The sequence below is a fragment of the Schistocerca americana genome, chromosome 2, assembly GCF_021461395.2.
Source record: "Schistocerca americana isolate TAMUIC-IGC-003095 chromosome 2, iqSchAmer2.1, whole genome shotgun sequence".
In the NCBI taxonomy this organism is placed as follows: domain Eukaryota; kingdom Metazoa; phylum Arthropoda; class Insecta; order Orthoptera; family Acrididae; genus Schistocerca; species Schistocerca americana.
The window spans coordinates 251,232,110-251,238,812 of NC_060120.1; the positions used below are offsets into that span (position 1 = coordinate 251,232,110).

Here is a 6,703-nt window from a genome sequence, read left to right on the forward strand (position 1 = left end):
TACTGTAGTGGTGAGTAGCTCCTGAATTTTCTTAACGCTAGTGTCCTTACCGGGTAAGGTCCTTAAAAAGACCGTTGTGTCAGCCCTCTTTGTTATCTTAGCTATTGTATCTTTAGTTGTTTGAGGTTTCGGTGGCGCTTGTGCGACCACCCCTGCCCAGGTCTTGGCCGGTTGTTTCCTTAACCTTTCATTTTCTTTTTGCAGCTCTTCAACACGGCCCTCAAGCTTGGCGTTTGCTATGGCCCACGCCGCCAATTCATTTTTAATGGTTGTTAGAGCCGCCTGGCTAATCTTTCCGTTTTTAATATTCTGCTCGAGGAGCAAGGTGATTCTGCTGTGTCTCTGCAACACATTCTCCTCCATTACCTGGGTTTGGCAGAACACGCCCCGGTTACCCAGGGGCGCGGCGAAGCACCCTTGCCGACTCGCGCCGTGATCCCACGCCGACAAACGAGGTCGCCGGCATGCAGAGCACCTGCTGGTCTGTGCCCTGCGAACAGAAAGGGACTGGTGTTCGGTCCCTCGACACAGCTCCCCCTGTGCCACGCACCCTTCGCTTTCGCATCGGGTTGGGTCGCAGCTCTCCCTTTTGACGCAAGGCAGAATGCCGAGCTTGACGTCTGGCACCACGGGAAGGCGGAAAGAGCTACTTGGGAAGGAGAGGCTGTAAGAGACGCTTCACTTCCCCGAGTGAGGACTGCCGCGGCACGCCCGACTGGAAAGCGATACGCCCCAGTGCGAGCCTCCGTGCCTTACGGCGCGCCGGCAACGGGCGGGCCCGCGCCGAAACGCGCCGTCAAGCGACTGACCTCACGCCAGACTACATGGGTATTTTAGAAGATACAGCCTGTTTGTGTGGAACATTCATAGTTGCAGGAGTGTTTTTTTTCCAATCTCTGAAATTCTGTTCCCGGACTGTCGCGATTTCATTTTATTACTTTCCTGTGATTTCTGTTTCTCTCGTGTGATGCACACATCGACATAAACTCTCATGTTGTGCTGTTGTGCTGCGTTGACACCTGTTTTGTAACAACTCTCTGCTACATCGGAGTGACTGACGTTAGTCAGGAGAGACAATATATTTTCCTTTTAAGCGGAATATGAGTTTAGTTGAACTACGAGCAGAAGAGTTGAACCAACGGAGGAAAGAAGACCGTCCACGAATTCCGCGATAAAATTCTCTTAGTTCTCCATTTTTCTGTGGAAGAAGACACCACACAATCTGAGCAGAAGATGATTTTGTTTTAAGTTATACCACTGTTCCACGAAGTTCGACAGTCCAGCAAATACAGCGATGAAGCTCGCCGAAGATGGCATATTTTGGTGAGAGTAAGGAGGGCTATAAGGGGAGTTGGGAGACCCTAAAAACAAAAAAAAAACAAAAAACAAAAAAAAAACAAAAAAAAGAAAAAAAAGTGGTAGAAAGCTCGCCTGCCACGCGGGCGGCCCGGGTTCGATTCCCGGCCGATGCATCGTTTTGCTTTTCCCGCGATAATGCTGCCGCGTGGCTTGCGCGCTTGAGATGCACGATCCACAAGAATGTATGGCTGGGTTCCCTTGAGAAGAACCGAGAACGCAGCACTCGCGGGTCCCCGCTAGGACGCCCGCATCATGTTCTACAGACTAGCGTCGGCCTGGCCTCACAAGTTGCTGGGTCCGGGTGCCTCCGAGGCACTGAACTTTAACGACAAGGAGTGCTGCCTATCGTTGCAACAGCTGCAGCAGCACCGCAATCAACTGGGCCGGCAGTGCACGTGTAGCAACAGAACACGTTATCCAGGAAGTACAGTGTCTCTACGTCTAATATTGGGTACGGTATTTACCTAGTTTCCGGGACAAGCGGTGCACCCGTGCCTCGGTAGCGCAGTAGGCAGCGCGTAAGTCTCATAATCTTAAGGTCGTGAGTTCGATCCTCACCCGGGGCATTTAATTTTCTGTGACTGATGGTGGTGCTGTTGCTAAGGCGCCAACGTATTTCTTGTTTGTTATCCACAACGTTTCAACGCTTCAGCGGGAAAATGTTCACTTCCTGTTATTGCTACTTACAGCTTCCCTTTTCCTCTTCTCCCAGCAGAGCATGAAGCCAAAAGCATTGCTCTGCGACGTTTGAGGTGCGCGCCTTGCCAGTCAGTATGTGCAAAGATGTTCGCAAAGAGAGAGGGGCGCCGACGCGGCACTCGACGCGAAATGCGACAAGCGACCGTACGAACGGTCGAACGGAACGGCCACATCCGGTGTGGTCTAGTGGCTAGGATACCTGGCTTTCACCCAGGAGGCCCGGGTTCGATTCCCGGTACCGGAACGGAATTTTTTCCACACTAATCGTGACAAGTTTGAGCTGTCCGAGCGGCCGTTTCCCGTCCTGCTCGCAATGTAGCTACTGTTTCGTGACCGTCAGCAGAATATAGACTAGGGAAGCAGACACACGACAACCATAGAAATGGTGTATGGCTTCATGCCACCTGTTTCCAGCGTAGGGCTGAGCAACTGCATCTGCTCAGGCCCGTTAGCTCAGTTGGTTAGAGCGTCGTGCTAATAACGCGAAGGTCGTGGGTTCGATCCCCCCACGGGCCACTAGTCTTTTACTACTACGAAAAGGCAGCGCCGATTTCAGCTGGCGAGTGTGATGACCAAAAGATCATCACCCTGCGTGGAAGTTGATAGAGGATCCGAACCCGACTCGTCGGGAAGCGCTACAGCATTCACTCGGCAATGGCCATAATATCTTGAATACACTGGTTCTCAACCGATAAAGAGAAAATGAAAGAAAATGTACGATTGCCGATGCGTACCAACTTTGGCCCTTGTTAGTACTTGGACGGGTGAGCGCATGGGAACACAGGGCACTATTGGCACTTTTACTTCCTATTTTTGTTTCTCCTTTCTTTTCGGAGCTACAGCCCGATTCGGTCAGGGAGACGCCACCGTGAAATGAAGGGGGCGTGCTGTGTGTCCATCGCCTCGCCTCTCCTTACCTCTCTCAGTCGTTTCTCGTGCTTGTCGTTTTGATATAGGCCGATTTGAGAGCGTCAGCTCTCGCGTCAGCTGAGCAAAGTCGAGACTAGTCGAGACGAGACAAGTCGAGACACACTAAGGGCTGGTATGCAGCGAATAAGAGGGCGAAAAAACAGTAATTTAAGAGCGCGTGGCAAAAGTACTCATACGCGAAATTAAAAGCCTGCTGCGGCGGCCGGGAATCGAACCCGGATCAACTGCTTGGAAGGCAACTATGCTGACCATTACACCACCACCGCACAAGCGAGCGCCACGCCTCCGCGCTGTGTCGGCGTCCCGCCTGTCGGCAGCGGCCGAAGGTGATCGTACCTGGCAGGCGCATTTCGAGGTAGGCTAGGGGAGCACATCCAGACGCATTCGGACAGCGTATCCGCGCACATCGCGCGGAGCAGCGGAGCGGTTGCGGCTTTGTTTACATCGCGGGTTGGCGCTCAGCGAGTGTTTCGAGGTCCACGTGTTCAAGTTTCTTCAACGTGAGTACCATGTCGACAGTTACTAGGGCAAACACTGCGCAGTTTGTGTTCGATAGAAATGCTTTGCGGCCCACCGCTTTTGAAATCCACGAATTTATATTCGAAGATTTGAAAATCCCGGAAGATCTAGTGGACACTTTTCAGTTGGATTTCGCGCAATATTCGCTATTTTTGAAGTTCTTTTCCGGCGACATCTGTGAAAAATTTGTTGAAAAATTTGGCGGAGTGCGTAAATTTAGGCATGACGATGGCACAGTCAGTGATGTGCAGATTGTGCCCTCGGGTTATGGTGTTAGAACGGTTCGAGTATTTAATGTGCCCCCTGAATGCGGCAATGATTTGATTGCACGTGCTCTCACTCAGTACGGCGTTGTCTTGTCGGTAGTTAACGAAAAGTGGTCTAGTGCGTACCGGTACCAGGTTAATAGTGGAGTACGTAGTGTCCGCATTGACTTGAAGAAACACATTCCATCCTACGTAATGATTGCGGGCTGTAGGGCTCAAGTGACTTATATCGGCCAGCCACCCACATGCTCAATTTGTCATTCCACTGAGCATTTACGTGTTGATTGTCCCCGTAGACGACCCGTGCAGCTCCCACGTAGTGATGCTGCGGCTACTGGTGGCCACTTTGTGCCACTACTGAGTGAAATAGTAGCGGGCACTGTATCACAACCCCGCCCTGCCGACCCCATTCGTGCTGAGGACGTCCCGAGTGAGGTGCATGTTACTGTAGACGCGCCACAGGATCGAATGGAGGACGCTCCCATTTTGTCCTCGGCTGTGGTCGAATCGGATTCAGTTGCTAAGGAGGTCCCAGGTGTTTCGGATCATACACCAGTTGCTATTTCGGAAGAGATGGACACCTCCTTACCACCGCCTCCGCCGCCTGAAGAGGTTCCCCTGGCACCGAGGAATGGGCGTACAAAGAAAAATAAAAATAAAGGTACTAGGAGTCAGCAGTCAGATGATTTACCGTGCACCCCTGTCTCAGAGAGTGGCAGTGAGAGTGAAGTTCAGACATCGTGCCCCCCTGCCTCTGACAGCTCTGCGCGCCAGGAGCGTATAAGGGAACAAACTGCACATCTCAAGGTGTTCTTAAATACGGCACGCGAACAGGGTGCGCATGCTGCGAAGCGCAAAAGCGAGCAAAGTAGCGAGCAGCTGCTGCAGCACACACGCAGGCATTCGGCGACGTCGGCCGCCGGTACAGCAACAACACAGGCGGACGTGGCCACGTACACAGACACCGCTGGTGGTCGCGCCCAACCGACCGACCGACCAACGGAGACGCCCTGGTGGAAGCAGGAGGAGGACGACCCTGGATCCCATTAGCGGCTTTCGGCGGACCTGCTGCAATTCGTGCCCCATTTACCTGCGACGTTATGTTACGCTGTTCCTGCACGCTGACAGTAATTTTCTGCACAGTATTGTCCACGAGTTACGTAATGGGTTGCAGTGCTTCTTGACAGTTTTATTGGTGTGCTTAAGACGCTGCATCTGCGTCTTCCGTTTCTCATTTTTCTTGCTAATACTTGAGTGTCTGTGTTTTAAATGGCCGCCGCTCGTCAACATCTAAAGATCTTCTCAGTTTTATCACTCAATGTAAATCGCATCATAGCTGCGCATAAAATAGCAAGTTTTGTAGACTTTTTAACTTTGGGAGGCTATGACGTTCATTGCTCCAAGAAGTTACTGTTAAGCGCTTCACTAACGTCCCTGGTTACGATGTCATCTATAACATTAACGTTGAAGGTACTTGTGGCACCGCTGTTCTTTATAAAACTGTATTGCAACCAACTAACGTTCAATTTTTACCGAATGGCCGCTTACTTACGTGTACGATCCAGGATGTCACATTTATTAATATATACGCACCGAGTGGCACTGATCATAAACGTGCACGTTCTGGTTTTTTTTAATCAAGATGTGGTGCCGTTCTTTGCGTCGACCCGCAATGTAGTAGTTGGCGGCGATTTTAACTGTGTTACTGCCGCAGCCGATCAATTTCCCACGGCTACCATGTGCCCGGAACTTTCCCAACTAATTGTGACAAATGACTTGATCGATGTTTGGCATCATTTTCATCCTGCCACGACGCAATACACACATTTTTATGCGAACGGTGCCAGCAGAATTGATCGCATTTATGTGTCGCGGCCACTTCAAACCTATCTTCAGAGGGTTGCGGTACATCCCGTCGCTTTTAGTGATCACTGCGGTGTTGTGTGTGACGTGCAATTACTGGCGAATAGGCAGACGACACCTTCCCGTGTTTGGAAACTCAATACCCGTCATCTCTCTGACGCCGGTTTACGTTGCGAGATTCAGAACGTGTGGCAGTTTTGTTCTGAAAAACGGGGAAGTTATGCCTCGGTCTTACAATGGTGGGTCGACTTAGCCAAACCGCAGTTGCGCAGTGTTGCGATGCGGTATGCAAGGGAGGCGTCATTTTGGGAGAGGCGCACCATTGCCTTTTATCAACAGTGCCTCCAAGATGCGCTTGATGCACCCGTGGCGCCAGATCAAAACTTACGCGCACGTTTGAATAGAATTAAAAGCAAGATACTCCAGCATCACCTCCACAAGGCACAAGGTGTTCTGATCAGGAGCCGACCGCTGTGTGAGACCATTGACGAAGTGCCAACGCTTTACCACTTGGCACGCGAGAGACGGTTGGCGCGGAGGAAAGACATTACCACCCTCATCACGGACACTGGTGCTCGTCTCACGGCGAAGCATGAGATCGTTCCCCACGTCACCGACCACTTTAAGAGATTGTTCGGACGGACAGCTGCCGATGATGTCGCACGTTCCTTTCTGTTAGATGAATTGGATACTGTCATCTCCGAATCTGACCGTCAGTCACTGGATGAGATGTTGTCACGGGACGATGTGAAAGAAGTGTTGCGTTCGTGTCGTCGAGGGATGTCTCCAGGTCCAGATGGCCTTCCCATCGAATTTTACCTAGCTTATTGGGATATTTTCGGTGAGATTGACGATCATGATAAATGAAATTGTTCGTGGTGCTGCTGTCCCTTCGAAGTTCGTTGCAGGGCGTATTGTATTAATTCCGAAGACACCGACAGCATGCCGTGTTGAGGCATTACGCCCTATCACACTTTTAAATGCAGATTATAAACTGGTGGCACGATGCCTCGCAACGAAACTCAATGTGGTCATGGACAAGATAATCAGTCCCTTTCAGTCGTGTG

At 51.1% G+C, this 6,703-nt stretch overlaps 4 non-coding genes across 4 annotated transcripts; 3 read left to right on the forward strand and 1 right to left on the reverse strand.

The window, feature by feature from the left end:
- Window positions 1-1,852: 1,852 nt before the first annotated feature.
- Window positions 1,853-1,925, forward strand: Trnam-cau. Its single transcript has one exon. It is a non-coding gene; the product is annotated as a tRNA-Met (tRNA).
- A 305-nt stretch (window positions 1,926-2,230) lies between these two features.
- Window positions 2,231-2,302, forward strand: Trnae-uuc. Its single transcript has one exon. It is a non-coding gene; the product is annotated as a tRNA-Glu (tRNA).
- Window positions 2,303-2,500: 198 nt separating this feature from the next.
- Window positions 2,501-2,574, forward strand: Trnai-aau. The gene has a single exon. It is a non-coding gene; the product is annotated as a tRNA-Ile (tRNA).
- A 608-nt stretch (window positions 2,575-3,182) lies between these two features.
- On the reverse strand, window positions 3,183-3,254 carry Trnag-ucc. The gene has a single exon. It is a non-coding gene; the product is annotated as a tRNA-Gly (tRNA).
- Window positions 3,255-6,703: the final 3,449 nt, after the last annotated feature.